The 22,050-nt window shown below is 39.4% G+C and overlaps 1 long non-coding RNA gene across 2 annotated transcripts in view; it reads left to right on the forward strand.

Moving 5' to 3' along the window:
* Positions 1-858: 858 nt before the first annotated feature.
* LOC121143102 overlaps positions 859-22,050 on the forward strand; it is a 34,676-nt gene continuing 13,484 nt past the window's right edge. Inside the window, exons 1-2 of one of the 2 annotated variants that reach the window (XR_005880213.1) lie at positions 859-913; positions 2,651-3,007. This is a non-coding gene — a long non-coding RNA (uncharacterized LOC121143102). Of the gene's footprint in view, positions 914-969; positions 1,030-2,650; positions 3,008-22,050 lie in introns of those variants that run through there. The other variant, XR_005880212.1, reaches the window with a different exon arrangement.

The following is a 22,050-nucleotide window of genomic DNA, read 5'->3' on the forward strand; positions in this document are numbered from 1 at the left end:
TTTAATTTCCTGGAAATTTGGGGTAATTAACAAATTATGTGTTTTAATGTCTAGTCACTTACAGTGTATTTAGGGAGGTAAAAACACCTTTCCCTGCTGAACAATAGGCTGATGAGGGAGCATGCAGCAAACAATGCTTTATCTCTCTCTCTCTCTCTCTCTCTCTCTCTCTCTCTCTCTCTCTCTCTCTCTCTCTCTCTCTCTCTCACACACACACACACACAAAACCCCACACCGAATTTACAATTTTACTGGCCTAACATCGTTGTATACATTTAAAGAGCAACCTGGAAAGATGGCTAAGATTTTCACTCACAAGGAATAACTGATGAAATTTTTCCAAGTTGAAAATTCCAAAATTTTCAACCCAAGTTGAAAGTCTACAAAACCCTCTGTAAAAAGCACCTTCGCATTCCCATTGCACTGATGAGTGTGTGTGTGTGTGTGTGTGTGTGTGTGTACACCTCCACACGCCGTGTACTGATTTTGGATCAAGCGTGAATATAGTATTTTTTAGACTTTCCCTTACTAAAAGGGTAATTCTGAGCGGGGAGACACAGTCCATTTCTGAGTTAGTTGTTTACAAAAAACACATGCTAATGTAACAGTGTATACGGAATTAAAGAGAAAATGTCAAACACGCCGTGACATCCAAAATACATTCAGCTGTTCTCTTTTACTATGGGGACTTTCATTCCGCAGCGGGCTTCCTCCAAGACCCAGTGTTTTTGTGCGTTGGGTTAAAAATAGCCTGCCAACCCTGACAACTCGCTTCTGATTGGCCCGAAGCACAGGACGGTCAGCCAATGAGAGCTTCTGGGAACAAAAGCAATTCTTTTGTGTGTGTGAGATGCTCAACCCACGTCAAAACAGCTTCGGGCTGTAGAAATGATTTGGGTTGCGATTTAACAAGGTAATAATGCATTTCAGCCCTCTGAAAGGTTTGAAGCTGAACAAAGCGGGGGTGGGGTGGGGGTGGGGAGCAGGGAAATCTACAAAAGAAATGGAGCGAGCGCTCGGCTTCCACCGGTGAGTCATGCGGGTGTCCAGGCTACAAACATTAGTCCTTTTCCTCTTTTGCCAGGGACTGTTACTTACTTTTCAGGGATTTTCTCATCTCAAGCAAAAAGCCACCAAAGGCTGTTGACCAATGTGTAAGTTATGATTCACTGGCAAAGAGAAAAAAACAAAAACAAAAAACAAAGCCTCCTCTCAAAAAGTGTTAAAAACAAAACAAAACAAAACAAAACAAAAAACCATACCAACCAACCAAACAACCAAACCAAACCAAACAAAACAACAACAACAAAAAAAAGACTCATGAGCCGTAGATGGTGTGAAGTGAAAATCCCAAAACTTTGGGCTTTAGAGTGTGGTTATCAACACACAGCCCACTTTCTCAGAGACGTCTTGGTCATGCACTGATAGCTCTCCCGATAAGCAAAACAAAGGGAGACTTGATTGGAGACCGCTCTGGGTGCTGGTAGTCCTCAAGGAATCGGGCCTCTAGGGGGCGCTATTGCACAGTAGACAAAGATGATCCGCGCGGGCGTCCATCTGTAATCTTACATGCAAAAAGGAAAAGGGCTCGGTGGGTACCATTTAGGCAGAACTAAAAGGAGCAGGGAGTCGCTGTTTGAAACCCTCAAGCATAGCTCAGGGTCAACACTGTGGGACAAAGCATCCCAAAGCAACACAAATTGCTGCTCAGGGAACTTAGTGCCACGAAGGACAAAGGTTGCTACAGTAACTTGGAAATGACAGAAAACACCACGTCGTGATTTAAACTAGATTTATTATAAAAATGATCATTAAAAGGTGGTCTGATGCCTTATAGTTTCCAACTTCTTTTATGCGAGTAACCTGTATAATGTACCCAGTCCAGAACATGCTTGGCAAAACTTCAGACACTACATTATTTACATACTCATCTCATAGAAAACTGTCTGTTTCACACACTGTTTTCCTCTTGAGCGCACATTTCTTGATACATAATGATACAAACAATACATAAATGAAACTTAATAAACCTGGTGTGGTTTCTAAGAAAATCAAGCTTCTTAGTAAGATAGGAACAAAAGTTTATAGTCTAATTGGGCATGATAAAGGAACAATACACAAGCATTTCCTAATTGAGAAAAATCATAAAATATTGAAATTGTAAAGTATTACTCCCAAGCATATCTGTGAACTAATAATAGATTTTTTCCATTAAACATGAATGCAGAATAGTGGTGCTGATGGTGGGCTATTATCTTCATCTAGCAAATATGGAAAACTGGAAGAGCATTGTGCCTTTCTTCCCCCATGACATTCAACTATAATGCTCTGTAAACAAATATAAGGAAATAAGAGACAATTAAGGAATAAAATCCACTCATTAGTTATATTCCTACACAATTAAATTCCTAGAAAACTGCGCATATGCACACGTGTACATATGTAACTTTTGGCATGCAATAGCTAGAAAACTAAGTCTATTCCCTTCAGTATTGTTGTGAGTTTTATGAGTGTTGCTGTATCATGTTAGCCTAACAGCAGCTACAGAAATTGAACCTTCAACATTGAGAGCGTTGCAGTGGAAGAGTGTTAGGCCATTATATGCCCCCTGGCTTATTCTGTGCATCTGTCACGTTGTTTGCTTGCCCAGGCCTTGCAGCTGCCCCAACGCCGGCTTTAGGTGTGCACTGAAAGGAGAGGGAAGACTACAAGTATAGATCCTGCCAGCACTGCTGAAGCTCTCAAGCCAGAAGCCTAAGTCTGCAGGAAGCTGCCTTCCTCGTCCTCCTAGAGGCTCACAATGCTCTTCCCAGACAACCAGAGTTCCGTTTTCCTTAGATGGCCGTCACTCCAATGAAGTTGTCCATAATCCCATCCATAAAATACACGTTTGGAAATAGCCTTCCACTTCTTCCTGTTCACCTTCCATGTTCACCCAAGCTCTCCACTCCAGGGAGCCGTACATCCTGCGTGTCAAGCTCATCCCTCCAGACAGGAAGACGGAAGGGTAAGAGAAGATGACACGCATGTCTGCCTCTGGTTTCCAGGCCTCTAGCAATCATTAAGGGAAAACACAGATTGGCTCACAAAAGCCGAAGGTGCATACTCTTCTGTGGTTCTCAATCTGTGGGTTGAGACACATTTGGGGGATTGCATATCAGATATTTACATTATGATTCATAACAGTAGCAAAATTACAGTTATGAAGAAGCAACAAAAATTATTTTATGGTTGGGAGTCACCATAACATGAGGAACTGTATTAAAGAGTTGTGCATTAAGAACCATTGATCTAGAATCTCATTGCCTCTGAGTCCCAGAGCTGAACCAGCACCCTGGTCCCTTGAGTGAACGCAGGAGAGCCAGGAATCCAAAGTTCATTAGGTTGCATTAGCCCTGAGCAGTGACAGCTGGATACAGGCTTAGGTGACCATTCCCAGGTTCCTTGCCCTCCCCATGCTTCCCATCCCACAATACTGCACAAACACATGAGAGCTACCAGACCTCGAGGGGGGCTTTAAGGAAAATCAGATGTGACCATGTCATCTGGATGTTGACAACCTTTTCCTGTGTTCAGAAAGATTTAAGAATCCCAATCTGTAGTGCTAGTTTAGGAGGGCTAGAGGGATGAGGGCAGTGTGGAAGTGGGTGTTGGTGTTAAAAGCAGGTTTGTTAAAATAATAATAATAGTAATAATAATTTCTTGCATAGCTAATGCAAGAAGAAATATTTAACAGTTTCCAACATTACTTCATCTGCAATACAATCTTAAGTTGGAGTTAAAACAGGTATTTACCATTTAGCATTTACAAAGTAAGTTATTCTCACATTGTGCTATTCTTCACAACAGTCTGGGATTTGTCATTATTACATCTTGATTTTGTAAACTTTTTAAAGAGCTTATAAACTTTAAGTTGAGAGATTTGGCACAGATCATGAAGGCTCTGTCTCCTTTGCCAAAACAAAACTGGCAGTTGAGATATTTTCCTGGCTAATTTTGTTATAAATTTCCCCTCTTGTCGTGTTACTTCTATCATGCATGGCAATTGTTCACTCAGGAAACAGAACCTCCGTCTCCGTAAAGAACATTGACTTAGAAGTAGACTTCAAGATACGTGTTGCATGAAGATTTTAGGATTTTGCTAATTATAGAGGCCATGGAGAAATGAGCATAGCTAATAAGCTACATGGTAGAAGTCAAGCAACATAAACACAAGAGTCCGCAGCTATGCTCTGTATGGAGGGGTTTGGTCTTGGAGACACAAAGCCTAGTCATTCCACAAATAGCAGAGTTAATTAATCATTTAATTTTGGAAATGTTGTTAAACAGATTGTAATTAAATTTATGGATAGTATTCCAGGACCCTGGAAAGCACAGTAAGAAATGTGTATTTGTGTGTGTAGGGGGTGGGTGTGAGTGTGGGTGTGTAATAGAAATACATAGAAAGTGTCATGAACTTACCAGGAAATATTGTTTATGAATTATCTAGATCTTTTAGAACAAAGGGAATCTAACAATCAACAATTTAGGAAACCAGAAGCCACCAACTAGAATTGTAATCTGAGGCCTACATCAAGGAAAGAAAGGATTACAGCCTATCTGAGCACTAGATTTACATTCCATAGAGTAGTATGAATGTACATCCCAGATTTCCCATAATGTTTCTCCTTTTTATCCCCTAGTGGAGTGCAATCATTGCCAGGGCCAGTTCACTCTCCCACTCTTCACCCTAAATTGTGGGTGTGGGTAAATAATAAAACAACCAAGACTGATTAACCAAGTAATTCTAAATCTGTGTAAAACTATTAGTCAAGTCCCCATAAAAATGGGCATCCTGAGTATTTGAAACCATGAAACTCAAATTTATTCTATGCAGACCCATCAGATGTGTACAGATTCTGAATCAGATTTCTTTCATAAGAAAGTGAGTATCTACACCTGGAAGGGAAATGCAGTGACTAGGACACAAGAAACACTCAGCTTTCTCTGTGAGTCTTAAGACTAAAGACTGAAATAATGTAAGAGTATTGGATTTTGTATCGTGTGTGTGTGTGTGTGTGTGTGTGTGTGTGTGTGTGTGTGTGTGTGTACGTGCAGGACTGAATAGTGAACGCAGAGTCTTGTTTGTGTTGAATAAACATTGTACTGCAGATCTACACCCCAACTCTTATCAGTACTTTCTCCTGTTCTGTATGGTGACTTTTTACTACTGATTGTTTCTTTGCTGTGCAGAGCTTTATGTTTGGATCTAACCCATTTGTTGATTTATGCTTTTGTTTCCAAGGCTGGGATCATATGCAGAAAAATAATTGTCTGTACTAATGTCTTGACCTGCCCCCAGAATGTCTCCCCCCAATAATTTCAATTTCCCATTGTTCATTAAGTCTTTATCAACTGGTGATGATTGAATACAGGATGGATGAGAGTGACCAGGTTTCAGTATTCAGTGTGTGAACATCCGATTTTCCCAACATCATTTGTGAAGTCTGTCCTTTTTCCTACAAGGTTATGACACCTTGGTTAGGTCAGTTGACTGTAGGTTGTGGATTTCTTTCTGGCTTCTGTTTTTTCATTGGTCTTTTCATGTGTTTTTATGTCAATAATCAGTTGTTTTGCTTGATATGACTCTGTAGTATGTCTTAAACCATAAATTATGATGTATTTCAGCTTTGTTCATTCTTCCATTCTTCTTGAGCATTTTTTCTTTCTTTTTTGCTATTCAGGCCTTTTGTGTTTTTATACTTTGCAGTTGTTTTTTCCCAATTCTATAAAGAATGTCATTTGTTATTTTCTTTGTAATTTGAAGTCTTGTAACCAAAGATAAAGACATACAATTCTTAAAGATGTAAACTAAGCAAAAAGGAAATGAATGGATGGTCTGAGTAGACACTTGTCAAAGGAAGAAATGAACATGTCTGCTAAAAAATTCAGTGATATCACCTATGAAGAAACTACAAATTGAGCTATAATCTCACCACTGTTAGAAAATAACTAGACAAACGTTGTGAGGGTATGGAAGAAAAGGTAGTCTTCTCTATTAAGGTTGGTAATATAAATGAACACAACCACGATAGAAAACTGTATAAAGTTTCATTAAATAATCATATAAAAAGTAAAAGTACCATATAATCGAGCTCTTCCAATCCTAGGCTTATATATAGAAAATGAAGTCAATAAACAAAAGGATATGTATATTTCCATATTTGTACCCATTACTTACAATATTAATGTCATGAAAACAGCCTAGGTATCCATCAGTTGATGAATGAATAAAGAAAACATGACATATATGCATAAAGCAGTGCTATTCATCCATGAAAGATCAGGAACTCCTTCCATTTGCAGCAAAATGAGTGAAATTGGAGGACATAACATTAAGTGAAACAAGCCAGACACACAAAAAAGACACAGAAAGGTAAGAAGTATCTGTTCTCATTTAGTATATAAAACCAAACAAAGAAACAAATGAAAAACTCAGTGTGGAGATACAAATGAGAGAGTCTTGTTCATAGAAACTAGCATGAATCAATACTAAAACTTTCAAATAATATTTTACCTAATGTTGCTAGGTTGGATTCAGGTGACATCACCATTAGATTTGCTGCTGAAGTGTTTATAATAGCCCTAAAGAAAAAATGAAAACTATATGCCAAGTTCTACACTTGGAGGTGAAAATACAGGAAAGCATAAGAAGGTAGCATTTGAGAGGGCTCATTTCCGAGTAGGTAGACTCATAAGCCACATGGGGCTGGAGCAGAAGGATTCAGTCTTATGTAGCACCTCATCACTACTGACTACTAATGGTGGACTTAATGTACAAGACTGAATCATAGTTGTGAATAATATTATGGGGGAGACTTAGAATTGTCCCAGGAGAGCTTTATCAACAGAAGATATTTAAGTTAGAAGGATCAGATCATGAATAGGAAAAAGGAATGCAAAGCAGAAGGAACAGATAAAGCCACTAAAAATCAATATGATGGGTGGTGGCACAGTGATTTTAGAAGCCTTTGATTTTTAACAGGTTAACTGGGAATTAAAATTATACCAGAAAGCAATCTCTAAGAGTAAAACATTTATCAACTAGCTTAACACATGGAATAGTTTTGATGAAGCCTTTGGAATAACAATTTGAATTAAACAGTAAAGTATTAATTATACTACACCCTCCAACATTGGCTTAATGAAGAGACAGACGAGACAAGACACGATTTCGTCTCTTTCAGCTTTTTCTTATTTCTCCTTAAATCCCCTTGCTAGATGAAGAAGGGGCATTTTGATTCCCACTCCACCCCACCTCTTGGTCTTTATGTCTTCTTTCCATTGTTTTATATCTGTCTCACCCCCTGGTCATGCTATTTTAGCTGACATACCTGCATCTAAAATTATTACATCTAAAGTTTGTTTGTGCTGTTTACAAAACCAACCATTGCCACAGCTATTTTACTGCGTGGAAAGCTCAGTTCACCACTGCTCATGACTGTACGTTACAGAGACAGCGTTTGTAAGTGTTCCTACCTGCAAACCCACAAACATTCTGTTTCATTTTCAGAGTCTGTCTGGGTCTGTTCTGTGGAGTCCTTGCATAGCTGTTCCTGAATTTCTTAGTAAAATGTACTTCGTTTGGTGATGTGTTCTTACACTTATTTAAACAGTTGATGTAATGCTATATTGATTTTCCTTGCATAGTAGCATTGGGTTGTATGTAAATTACTCCCCTATTCCTACCCCTAGAATTATCTGGAACCATCTTCAAAGCAACTGGAGGAACTCCATTCATGTCTAACAAGAACCATCCAAGTACCACAGCACAACTACTTTCTTATTTCAAAACTCTGTGTGTGTTTTGTTGTTGTTTTTAGTGCTACAGCTTGTAACTGTCCCAGCTCATTGGTGACACCTCTTTGTAGGGCCTCTCATTATCTTAAACCCAGTTTCCATTAAGACAAAATGATTTCTGGATCTGTATATCCATATGTTATAGTTTGTAAACCGAGAAATATTTTCCCCCCGAGGTAAATATTCAACATAAATCTGGGGTTTGTTTTCTGGGCAAAGGTTTTTCTTTTGCAGCAAGTTCTCCGATGGTTATAGCTGATAGGAAACCTCAAAATATTTTGGGTTTAGCTCAGATAAGCATCTGTGACTTTGAATGTTATTCCAAACTTTTTAATCCATAAATTAAAAATGTATGAGCAAAAGGTTTACACCAGATTTTTGCTCTCAGATACAATCAGCTCTAGCAACTGAGCATGCAAATGACAAATACAGTATAAATTTTATGTAACTTACAGTCAGGCTAATGCTTAGGGCCAGGTTCTTTTTCCAAGAGTTCATTTAAAGTTATTTGTTGAAATAGTACTACATAGTGCTGTGGTACCTAAGCCAGTCTGTCAGTTCTTGCCGTGGAGTATCCGAGTCTCCAAAAGTCAGTGGTCCTGAACTCCGAGTATGAAAAGAGTAACAATAGTAGTTCACCATTCAGCTCTGTGGTTTTTGTTTGTGTGTGTTTGTGGGTGCTACTTTCAGAGCTAATGAGAATAAAGAGACATCATACCTGCTATACATTCTTTAGGACCGTGTTCTCAACTTTTAGGTCTGTAAAGGGATGGGGGAGGATGTGAAGAAAAAAGTGTTCAAAACAAATACAAGTGTAAAGAAAGACAAAGAAAATGAAGGGTTGGGTGAGGAGTTGGGTGAGGGATTGGGAAAAGTTAGCTGAGAAGTTGTACTGACCATTAATAGCATAGATGACCCACCTCGGTTCCTTCCTCTTATTCCTGGAGTTTCCCTGGCCTATAATATTTTTATCTTGGGTCTTCATTTGTTTCATTTCCTTCTTATTCTATTGAAGACTACACTGCTAAAGGTGAATTGGATAATATGAAGAACAGAATTAGGTATAAATTGGGTTATTGCAGTGGCAAACTATTCTGTAAAAGTCTTGCCTAGGGGTCTTCTGTGGCCACTGAATAGTCTGCTTTTAAAACCAGGGAAGTTCCTAAGAACTTGGCCATCTTAGTCCTTCCATGAAAGCAAAATATACTCTGTGGAGATAAACAGAAAGGAAGTGGTAATTAAAAAGGCTACTCTAGGAGCAAAGGCTGTGGGAAACTTGTGGGAGCAGAACTCCAGACACATGGGAGAGGCTTTGGCTCTAATTCCAAGTGCACTGAGAGGATTAAGCACACATTCCTCTTGTTCAAGTCTCTGTCCACTTTGTAAGTAATGTGTAGAGATATTAATTTTGACCAAAGCCTTAGTCAAGAGTTGTTGCTATGTAGAGAGAATAAAAGCTCTTTGATCTAGTAAAAGCAAGTGAAAAATCTACTCTGTTAGAAGTGCACTTGTTGAAGACAAAGAAACCCAGATTGCTCGGCAGCATTGTTTGTGTTTTTCTTGTTTTATGATTGACAGAATAACATAGTCATCAAATTAAATTTCATATGTAACTGATAAATATTTTTGAGATGAATAAATCTACTGTCTACTGTATTCTGCTCGGTTCTCTAAGGACACATTTGTTAGTTGCCATTTGAATTATTGTTCTTATCACCTATAAATCAGAAGCACTTAACCTTATATTTCAGTATTTTAAAGTATTGCTAAGAAAATATACACTGGTTTTCCATGACATTTTTAAATGAGTACTTTTATCCAAACAGATTTGAAAAGATATACAATGAATGGAATTTCCCAAAGCAGTAAAATAATATTTGAAATATGTTATCATCTTTCCAAGAATTCTTATTATGTGTCTCAGAACTGTTTATAGTGATACTATGTTTTAAATACATACCCTAACACATTCTTTATGAAATGTGTCTGAAGCTAAAAATACTATAACTGCCATCTATTTAGAGACAATTATTTTTAAAAAGTCATCAAGTAACCATTTTGCTACATAGCACCAAGCCAAAATATATTTTTTTCCATTAAATATATGAAACCACAGCAACCCTATTATATTTAATGCCATTTTATAATCTTTACAATTATTATGTGAAGAAATGATGAGCTGGTCTTTCATCTAGTGGCACAAGCTGTAGTCAGAGCTGGAAGGCTAAGGTAGAAGTATCATGAGTTCAAGACATGCCTAGGCTGCAGAGTGCATTCTGAGAGCCAGCCTGGAAATGCAGTCAAATCCTGTTTAAAAATAAAAAGTAAGTGGAAGACTGCGCGTGTAGCTCAGTAGTAGAGTTTCCTTGACATGTTTAAGGCCCTAGATTTAATTGGTAGTACTAAAGAGAAAAGAAAGTAAAAGAAGAAGAAAGACAAAGAAAAGGACGAGAAGGGAAGGGAGGAAAAATAAATGGGGAGAAATATTTTCTACAGGTTTTTTGTGGGTTGTTTGGCTTTGTTTGTTTTTTACTTCTGACACTGAAATAGGAAGTAGAGGCAAAAAAGAAATAAGATGAAAATAAAATGGTGGTGATCCTATGTAAATTTGATCTTGTCAAAAACTATTTATTAAGACATGTATGTATTTAAGATGGTCTATAACCAAGACAGTTGAAAAAATAAGAAGTGTTTGGAAACACAACAAATTTCATCTTCAGTAATGGTTAATGCATTAGTCAAATAAACATAGTAACAAATACTATAAAATATAAGTGACTTACACTGATATGGCTGGATCAGCTGCACCAGGAAGATACTGGTGACTGCAAGCTCATGTGGGCTGCAGTTGCTCTATTTGTTCCTCAGGAGGGTCTGCGTCATTACAGGTGGCCTTTCTCCCTCTCTGATCTCAGTTGGGAAAAGGGATGAGGCACTTGTATATCAAAGGGATGAGGCACTTGTATATCTAGCTTCCTTTATGAACACAGTAGTTCTTTTCATGACTAATCATTTTCCAGATACCAAACCTCCTCATTGTGTCACTATGGGAATGAATATTCCAGCTTCCTTATATGGTGACAGCCATACACACCCAGCCTGTAGCATGACACAGTCATTTAGTGTCTTGTTTATATTCCATCAAGACTTAAGCTGGATGGAGCTGGATCTTGCTTCTTGTATCTTGTTCTGGATTTGAGAATAAAGCAGCAACCATTCTATTTTCATAGTGGAGAGGAAAAACTCAAGAGTTTATAGTGTCTAATGCCATTGCTTGGTGGCACATGCCTCACCACACTAGCCTGCCTCTAACTATAACCATGTTGAGTTCCTAATAATGTTGCAGTGCAGGCCTGTATATCTCAGCCTTTCTCTCCAGGGGACATTCTGTACCTCAGGAATCAGTTCAGAGGTCACATGTCACTCCTCCTAGTGTTTCTATTCCAGTCTTTGGTGGGGGGGCATTGCAATACTCTATCATTCTAGAACTTTCCAAATGGTGTGCAACCTGACATAAATGTCATGGCCCAACCATATATCTTTTTTCATTCTGAAACAGACTACTTTTATTTTCAATGCAAAATTCCAGTGCAAACCTTCTAAGGATTCCCAATAATGATACTGGCTAAAGACTTGCAGTTAAGAATGGCAGTGCCAGTCTGCACTTCCACAGATAGAGAGTCTGGGAAACAGGAAAGAACCTAAAAGATATGCATATATACATAGTACCCAAGAGAAGAGGATGGAGACAAGATCCTCTGAATGGATGGGGAACACGGCGAGGGGTGGGGGGGAGTGGGACCTGGGAAGAATAGAGGGGGTAAAGAGGAAGGGAGTTTGTCATGGGGGAACAGGAAGTTGAGTGGGTGGGGGTAGAATAGGGGGAAGAGGGAATCATAGGATCGAAGACAGATCAGGCACCAGAGTGACCTCGAGTGATCTAAAGATTTGGCAAGCTAAGCAATAGTGGAGGGACCACCTCGAATGCCCATTCCTGATAATGAACTTGATGTCTATAACCATCCGGGAGCCTTCATCCTGTGACTGATGGAAGCAGAGGCAAACACACAACTAATCACTGAACTGAACCCAAGGAACCCAGTGACAGAGAGGAGTGATGAGCAAATTGGCAAAGAATGGGCTGGCAAAACCAGCAGAGACAGCTGATCTGAACAGGGGAGTGTTCTTGGACCCCAGACTGACAGTGGGGAGGCCAGCATGGGACTGATCTGGACCCCCCAAATGTGAGTGTCAGTGAGAAGGCCTGGGCAACCTATGGGGCCCTGAGCTGTGGATCAGTGTCTATCCCTGGTATACAAACTGTCTTCATGTGCCTGTAGCACAAAGAGAGATGCTCTCTCAGCCTGGACTCTTAGGGGAGTGCCTTGACCCTACCAAGAGTAAAATGACAGACTCTAGATATCCACTATGTGGAAGGATTTGGCAATGGGGTGGGAGGGGGGGGGAAGGGGAGTGCGGGAAGAGGGGAGGGAGAGGGAACTGGGATTGACATGTAAAACAAGCTATTTAAAATTAAAATAAAAAATGATAAAAAAGAATGGCAAATGCATCTAGAGAAGGAAGGTATCTACTCCTAAAATAACAAACTACACTCTCTCTGGACAGAAAGGAGCTGTCTGTCAAGTAGAGTCAGCTTCCATGTGAATATCTACTTCATCTTCTTATTGTTAAAATATTTATGTGTTATATATATATGTCATATATATATGGAACTGAGTGTATTTTTTTGCACCGTGTGCATGCAGGAACCTAAGGAGGTTAGGAGAGGCATCAGATCCCCTTGAACTAGAGATACAGACAGTTATGAGTCACAGTATGGATTCTGGGAACCAAACTTGGTCCTCTGCAAAAGCTGGAAATGTTTGTAACCACTGAGTCAGCTTTCTAGTCCCTAATTTATCTTCTTAAGTCATAATATCAAACATTCTGTGCTGGTGCCTACTGCCAGTGGGTTAGATACTGAGAAAAGCCAGTGGTTAGAGTGAACTTGGGTGGGCATCTATATTGTCTGGCCAAGACTTCATCTCTGTGTCAGCCATTATGATAGATCTCTTAATGCACCCACTGTAGCTGTTCTGGCTGGTATTGTTAAGAATGTTTTTAAAACATAATTGGCCCTTGACTTTTCCGTGATGGTTGCTTTCTAGTTAATATGTAACAAAAGTGATGTTATAATACGTGCCCACTCTTCCATATCTATTAACATCGTTCTACATGCAATATCTCTTAATCTGACTTCCTAGTCCTTTACGATCCATGTCTCTGACCAGCTGACCTGTCATTATCCCTTTTCAGCATTTTATATGTAACTACCCTACAGAAACTTCCTATTCCTTAAAAACTGAGTAAGTAAAAGCATAATTTGATGTTCTGTTCATTTGGATCTGTTTTCTTTCTCTATATTATTAACCAAGTCTTATTAGGGTTCTAAGGCTGACATATTCATCTCAAACCCAGAAACCAAGTTGACTCACCCGCAAATCAAGTTCCCAGTATCTTTTCAGCTTTCAGTGATGGGACCTTAGCACATAAAAGTAGACAAGGGGATAGGCATTGACTTCACCAAAATAGACACCATGGGAGCTTGGATTTCATGTTCCTGCTCTTTACTCTCATTCTCTGGCCTTACTTGGTTACGTGCTGATGTATATTCCATTTTATGACAGACTTCTGCTTATATCCTTGAATTTGGAAGTTTGGGGTATATAATTAACCTAATTCTATTTTTACCAATGCTCAGGGGTACTCCAGGAGCCTTTTATTACAAGGTTTATAATTCTTTACTATAAGATGAATGACTCTCATTCAGAAACCCAGGAGTCAAAACTGTGATTGCCCTATCTATTTCTTCACATATAATTCCATCTATATCTTTTCTACAATCAGTATCTTCAGAGAATGAGGGATGCTAGGTTATATATTCCAAACTTTGGGGCCATTTAAATTTCCAGTGATGCCTCAAAGTCTCTTCTTCCTCCATACTTCACTAAAACCTACCTTCCTTTTGAGTTACACAAGTTATAAACTAGAAACTATTCTTTCATTAAAAATGTAAAGTAGAATTTAGCCTCCCTTCTTTTTCCTTCTTTAGAGTAGAGATACAAGATGAGACAATTTGTCTTCTGCTTCAAAAAGATGGTTGTACATTTGTTTCATATAATACCACAAATCTTAACAGAAAGGCAGTCTCTGATTTATTACAGACATTATACCTCTTTGAGCCCATATGTCTCCAAAACTTTGACTGTTCTAGCTACTTATTTCTTTTTTTTTTCCTTTTTTATTTTATTTTCCAGTTTAAATTTAGATAAGAAACGAGGTTGCTTCACAAGTCAGTTCCAGGTCCCTCTCCCATTCCCTCCCCTCCTCCCGTGCCCTTCCCCCAACCCCTCCCCCCCCGTTATCCCCTCATTTCCCCAGGGAGGGTGAGGCCCTCCATGGGGGTGTGCATAGTCTGTCATTTCATATAGGGCAGGGCCTAGACCCTTCCCCAAGAGTTCAGGCTGAGAGTGCACCTCATATGGTTCTATGGGAGTCCAAAGTCCGTGTGTATACTTGGGATGGGTACTGATCTGCTGCCCAAGGCTCAATAGATACCTAGGCCTCCTAACTGACACCCAGATTCAGGGGGTCTTGGTCAGTCCCATGCTGGATTCCCAGGCTGATGCCTGGGATTCAAGAGTTACCCTTTGTCTGGTCAGCTGTTTCTGGGGGTTAAACCAGCCCGGTCTTAATCCCCTTGATCATCAGTCCTCCCTCTCTGTTACTGGCTTTCTTGGGTTCAGCTCAGTACTTAACCAAGGGAGTCTGCCTCTTCTTGGATCAGCCACTAAGTGAAGTTTCTGTTTCCCAGAATCTCTGGCCATAGGATTGTAGGCTGGCACTCCCCAGATCTATGTCTAAAATCCACATATGAGAAAGTACATGCCACGTTTCTCTTTTTGTGACTGGGTTACCTCACTCAGGATGGTTTCTTCTAGTGTCATCCATTTGCCTGCGAATCTCATGATTCCATTATTTTTTTCTGCTGAATAGTACTCCATTGTGTAGATGTACCACATTTTCTCTATCCACTCTTCGGGTGAGGGACATCTAGGTTGCTTCCAAGTTCTGGCTATTACAAATAAAGCTGCTATGAACATAGTGGAACAGACATCTTTGTTGTATGAATGGGCATTTTTTGGATATATGCCTAAGAGTGGAGTTGCTGGGTCTTGTGGTAGGTTTATTCCCATTTTTCTGAGGAATCTCCATACTGATTTCCAAAGTGGCTGAACCAGTTGGCACTCCCACCAGCAATGGAGGAGTGTCCCCCTTTCACCACATCCTCTCCAGCATAAATTGTCATTGGTGTTTTTGATTTTAGCCATTCTGACAGGAGTGAGATGGTATCTCAGAGTTGTTTTGATTTGCATTTCCCGGATGGCTAAGGATGTTGAGCACTTTCTCAAGTGCCTCTCAGCCATTTTAGACTCCTCTATTGAAAACTCTCTATTTAGTTCTGCAGCCCACTTTTTAATAGGGTCCTTTGGTGTTTTGGAGACTTGCTTCTTGAGTTCTTTGTAAATTTTGGAGATCAACCCTCTGTCAGATGTGGAATTAGTGAATATTTTTTCCCATTCTGTGGGCTGCCTTTTTGTCTTGCTGACTGTGTCCTTTGCCTTAAAGAAGCTTCTCAGTTTCAGTAGGTCCCATTTATTAATTGTTGATCTCACTGTTTGTGCTACTGGTGTTATGTTCAGGAAGCTGTCTCCTGTACCAATTCGTTCAAGGGTACCACCCACTTTCTCTTCTAAGAGGTTCAGTGTGGCTGGATTTATGTTGAGGTCTTTGATCCATTTGGACTTAAGTTTTGTGCATGCCGATAAACATGGATCGATCCGCATTCTTCTACATGCCAGTCTCCAATTATGCCAGCACCATTTGTTGAAGATGCTTTCTTTATTCCATTGTATATTTTTAGCTTCTTTGTCAAAGATCAGATGTTCGTACGTGTGTGGGTTAATACCCGGATTTTCAATTCGATTCCATTGGTCTACCAGTCTAATTTTGTGCCAATACCAAGCTGTTTTCAGGACTATAGCTCTATAATAGAACTTGAGGTCAGGGATGGTGATGCCTCCGGACGTTGCCTTGTTGAACAGGGTTGTTTTGGCTATCCTGGGTCTTTTGTTTTTCCATACAAAATTGATTATTGTTCTTTCAAGGTATGTGAAGAATTGTGCTTGGATTTTAATGGGTATTGCATTGAATCTGTAGATTGCTTTTGGCAGGATTGCCATTTTTACTACATTGATCCTACCTATCCAAGAGCATGGGAGATCTTTCCATTTTCTGAGGGCTTCTTTAATTTCTTTCTTTAAAGATTCAAAGTTCTTACGATACAGGTCTTTCACTTGTTTGGTTAGCGTTACCCCAAGGTATTTTATGTTGTTTGTGGCAATTGTAAAGGGTGATGTTTCTCTGATTTCTCTTTCAGCCCTTTTATCATCTGTATATAGTAGGGCTACTGATTTTCTTGAGTTGATCTTGTAGCCTGCCACTTTGCTGAAGGTGTTAATCAGCTGTAAGAGTTCCCTGGTAGAGTTCTTTGAGTCATTGATGTAAACTATCATATCGTCTGCAAACAGTGAAAGTTTGACCTCTTCCTTCCCAATTTGTATCCCCTTGATCCCCCTTTGTTGTCGTATGGCAATAGCTAGAACTTCAAGTACCATGTTGAAAAGATATGGAGAGAATGGACAGCCTTGTTTTGTTCCTGATTTTAGAGGAATTGCGTTGAGTTTCTGTCCATTTAGTTTGATGTTGGCTGTTGGTTTACTGTATATAGCTTTTATTATGTTTAAGTATGTCCCTGTTATCCCAGATCTCTCCAAGACCTTTATCATGAAGGGGTGTTGGATTTTGTCAAAGGCTTTTTCAGCATCTAGTGAGATGATCATGTGATTTTTGTTTTTCAGCTTGTTTATATGGTGGATTACGTTGATGGATTTTCGTATGTTGAACCATCCCTGCATCCCTGGGATGAAACCTACTTGATCGTGGTGAATGATTGTTTTGATGTGTTCTTGGATCCGATTTGCCAGTATTTTATTGAGTGTTTTTGCATCAATGTTCATGAGGGATATTGGTCTGAAGTTCTCTTTCTTAGTTGTATCTTTGTGTGGCTTGGGGATCAAGGTTATTGAAGCCTCATAGAAAGAGTTTGGCAAAGACCCTTCTGCTTCTATTGTGTGGAACACTTTGAGAAGAATTGGTATAAGCTGTTCTTTGAATTTGTGGTAGAATTCTGCACTGAGGCCATCTGGACCTGGGCTTTTTTTGGTTGGGAGACTTTTGATGACAGCTTCTATTTCCATAGGGGTTATAGGTCTATTTAAATTGCTTATCTGTTCTTGACTTAGTTTTGGCAAATGATAACTGTCCAGGAAGTCATCCATTTCCTTTAGATTTTCGAATTTTGTGGAGTACAGGTTTTCAAAGTATGACCTAATGATTCTCTGGATTTCCTCAGAGTCTGTTGTTATGTCCCCCTTTTCATTTCTGATTTTGTTAATTTGCGTGTTCACTCTCTGCTGTTTGGTAAGTTTGGACAAAGGTTTGTCTATCTTGTTGATTTTCTCAAAGAACCAACTCTTCGTTGCATTGATTCTTTGTATTGTTTTCCTGGTTTCTACTTTATTGATTTCAGCCCTCAATTTGATTATTTCCTGGCATCTACTCCTCCTGGGGGAGTTTGCTTCTTTGTGTTCTAGAGATTTCAGCTGTGATGTTAATTCTCTGGTATAACTGTTCTCCTGTTTCTTCATGTGAGCACTTAGTGCTATGAACTTCCCCCGTAGCACTGCTTTCAAAGTGTCCCATAGGTTTGCGTATGTTGTGTCTTCATTCTCATTGAATTCCAGGAAGTCTTTAATTTCCTTTTTTATTTCCTCTTTGACCCAGGGATGGTGCAGTTGAGCATTATTCAATTTCCATGAGTTTGTAGGTTTTCTGCAATTTGTGTTGTTGTTGAATTCTAATTTTGAAGCATGGTGGTCTGATAAGATGCATGGAGTTATTCCAATTTTTTGTATCTGTTGAGGTTTGATATGTTGCCAAGTATGTGGTCAATTTTTGAGAAGGTTCCATGTGGTGGTGAGAAGAAGGTATATTCTTTTTTATGTGGATGAAATGTTCTATAGATATCTGTTAATCCCAGTTGTGTCATTACTTCTATTAGACCCTTTGCTTCTTTATTTAGTTTCTGTCTGGTATTCCTGTCTAGTGGTGAGAGTGGTGTGTTGAAATCTCCCACTATAATTGTGTGGGGCTTTAGATGAAATTTAAGTTCTAATAATGTTTCTTTAATGAATGTGGAAGCCTTTGTATTTGGGGCATAGATGTTCAGGATAGACACTTCATCTTGGTGGGTTTCACCTGTGATGAGTATGTAATGACCTCCTTCATCTCTTTTGATTGATTTTATTTTAAAGTCTAGTTTGTTAGATATTAGGATTGCTACCCCTGCTTGTTTCTGGGGTCCATTTGATTGAAAAAATTTTTCCCATCCTTTAACTCTCAGGTAATGTCTGTCTTTGAGGGTGAGGTGTGTTTCTTGTATGCAGCAGAAGGAAGGGTTCTGTCTTCGAATCCATTCTGCTAGTCTGTGTCTTTTTATGGGTGAGTTAAGGCCATTAATATTGAGGGATATTAATGACCATTAATTGCTCATCTTTCTTCGATTTACGATGGTTGTTGTTGGTGGAATTATGTGTGGAATTTCACCCCTTTGTTCTTTTGGCTGTTGGTAGAGAGGGATTCTCTAATGCTTATGTTTTTTTGGTTGTAGTTAGCTTCCTTGGGTTGGAGTTTTCCTTCCAAAATTTTCTGTAGGGCTGGGTTAGTGGACACATATTGCTTGAATCTAATTTTGTCATGGAATATCTTGTTTTCTCCGTCTATAGTGATTGAGAGCTTTGCCGGGTATAGTAGTCTGGGCTGTCATCCGTGGTCTCTTAGTGTAGGTAGAATATCTATCCAGGACCTTCTGGCTTTCAGCGTTTCCATGGAGAAATCAGGTGTAATTCTGATAGGTCTGCCTTTATATGTTACTTGACCTTTTTCCTTAGCTGCTCTTAATATTCTTTCTTTATTCTGTATATTTGGGGTCTTGATTATTATGTGGTGAGGGTTTTTTTTTTTGTGGTCCACTCTATTTGGTGTTCTGTAGGCTTCTTGTACCTTCATTGGCATGTCTTTCTTAAGGTTGGGAAAGTTTTCTTCTATGATTTTGTTGAATATGCCTTCTGCCCCTTTGAGGTGGATTTCTTCTCCTTCTTCTATTCCTATTATTCTTAGGTTTGGTCTTTTCATGGTGTCCCATATTTCCTGGATGTTTTGTGTTAAGGATTTGTTGGATTTAAGGTTTTCTTTGGTTAATAAATCCATTTCTCCTAGTGTATCTTCAACACTTGAGATTCTCTCTTCCATCTATTCTATTCTGTTGGTAATGCTTGTATTGGTAGTGCCTGACTGTCCAGCTTTTCTATTTTCTGCCTTTATTCAGATTGTGTTTTTTTTTAATGTCTCTATTTCAGTTTTCAACCCTTGCAGTGTTTGCATTGCTTCTTGCACTTTTCTGTTTATCTGTTCGTCCGTTTGTTGCCTTTTATGAATTTTTTGGTTTATTCTTCTTCCATTTTTTTTGCTTTTTGTTCCATTTCTCGCATTTTGTGCTTTGTTTCTTCTTCCATTTCCTGCCTTTTTTGGTTTGTTTCTTCTTCCATTTTTTTCATTTTTTACTTTGTTTTTTCTACCATTTCTTGCATTTTTTGCTTTGTTTCTTCTTCCATTTCCTGCCTTTTTTGGTTTGTTTCTTCTTCCAATTCTTGCATTTTTTGCTTTGTTTTTTCTTCCATTTCTTGCATTTTTTGCTTCATTTCATCTTCCATTTCCTGCCTTTTTTGGTTTGTTTTTTCTTACAATTCTTGCATTTTTTGGTTTGTTTTTTCTTCCATTTCTTGCATTTTTTGGTTTGTTTTTTCTTCCATTTCTTTGAGGGATTTTTCCAATATCCTCTTTTAGGGCCTCTATCATTTTCATGAAAGTGCTTTTAAGGTCGTTCTCTTCTGCTTCGTTCACATTGGAATGTTGGGGTCTTGCTGGTGTGGAGTCTCTAGAATCTGGCGGTGTCATATTTGTTTTTCTGTTGCTGACTGTGTTTTTGTATTGTCTCTTTCCCATCTCTTCTTCTAGTGGATGCAGAAAGAGCCCCTTACTGGTCTGGGGACCAGAGTTCCCTTTTGGTGGGGGATAGCAAGTCCAATAATCTGGTGGTTCTTCTATTCCTTGTCCAAATGCTGGTCCCGTGGGTGGAGAAGAAGAACAGGAACTTACCTGGTCCTCTTACCTGGTCCCCTGGACCCTATGCTGTGTCCTGTTGTACTTGATCCAGAACAGCTACTCCCCTGGTCTCCTTGGGTCCTCTGGTTTCCTGGTCTCGTTGGTGGGAGAGAAGACCTGGGGTCTGGGTGCTTGGCTCCCGCCGGGATTGGGAGCTCTGTGCAGTTCCCAGGCGATCTGCAGGCACTGGAACACAGGCCGGGAAGCCGGCCTGTTTTCCTGATGCTGCCAGAGGAACAGCTGCTTCCGTGGATTCCCAGCCTCCTCTCCTTTCCTGTTCTCGTTGGTGGGAGAGAAGATCTGGAGTCTGGGGTGCTTGGCTCCCGCCGGGATAGGGAGCTCTGTGCAGTTCCCAGGCGATCTGCAGGCACTGGAGCACAGGCCAGGAAGCCGGCCTGTTTAGCTGATGCTGCCCGAGGAACAGCTGTTTCCCTGGACTCCCAGCCTCCTCTCCTTTCCTGGTCTCGTTGGAGGGAGAGAAGATCTCTAGCTACTTATTTCTTAGTCTGCTTTCATCAACTTAAGTGTAATGGAACTGAGATGCACTGTGTAGTTTCCCAGAAGTTCTAATTGCTTTAACTGCACTATGACATCTAGCTACAGCACATCTAGCATACTCAGTGGGAATGTATGTAGACATATGTTGCCAAGGATTCCATGCATATACAAACAATTTCTGTTCTCGATTAGATTTCTCTGAGCATAAAACTTCTGCATTGTCCCTTCAATGATATGGTCACTTATGGTCATTGGGGCCTACTGATTTTCAGCAGTCATATATACCATCCAGATGACATTCTTTCAGATTTCTATCATCCCCAACTACTAACATCTCAACTTATATTACTCCCCTATTGTCCACCTTTGAGAAAATACCATGATTGAAAATTAGTCATTCTGGTGTTTGTCTCACCAGCACTCTGTTCATGGCCTCCCTAAATTATGTATCCTCTGTGGTCTTCATGAAATATAGCTCCTGGTGACTCCAACACATCACATCTTACATCCATCCCAACATGCCTACTTTCCTGAGCCTTTACTCTTTTGATGCCTCTATCAACTTCACACAACTTTCTTCAGGTTTCTGGAACCAACCTAACATCAGATTTTCTTGACTTTTGGGATTCTTGCCACAGAATTAAATTCTATGTTTTAAGGACACATACCTAAGTCACTGACTTTTTTCCTTTTCAGTGCTAACTTTTGGTTCTGTTAAGCAAGCAAGTACTAAGAAAATCCAGTCTTATACAGTCTTTCTTGGTATTTTATGGTAGCTAACTCTTGAGCCTTTACTGGGAGATTATGTCTTTTCTTATTTGTTTTGATTCCCCAGCTTTATTGTACTAGAATTTAACTGTAACATTCAACCCTAAAACAAAGAAAACACCTCCTGAAGGTTGTATCATTTAAGTTGTGAGTAGTGGCTTCTCAAGTATTTCTTTCCATGAGCAGATACTTATGCTCTTAGTAGAGAAGGAAGGGCCCATTCTGAAAAGGTGGGCTATATGTTGGTGAGGTCACCAAGGTGATTCCATATTGTTTGTATCCCTCAAGTGTTCTAATAAGACCTCTGACCTTAGCATATGAAATATTCATCACCTGTACACTCAAACATCTTTTCAATGTTATGGCCCCAAATAGCTAATCCCTAGTTATTATCCACTATGCATGCTTTGAAATGTTAAGAAATCAATAATAATATTTTCCTGACTAGGGTGTAATTAAGATATGATTTAAAGTCACCACTATTAAAGTTTTCTTATTACTTGGGCTGCTGTGCTAGAAAATATCCATGTTCCCCCCACA

Source organism: Mesocricetus auratus, unplaced genomic scaffold, assembly GCF_017639785.1.
Source record: "Mesocricetus auratus isolate SY011 unplaced genomic scaffold, BCM_Maur_2.0 Super-Scaffold_100011, whole genome shotgun sequence".
Lineage (NCBI taxonomy): Eukaryota > Metazoa > Chordata > Mammalia > Rodentia > Cricetidae > Mesocricetus > Mesocricetus auratus.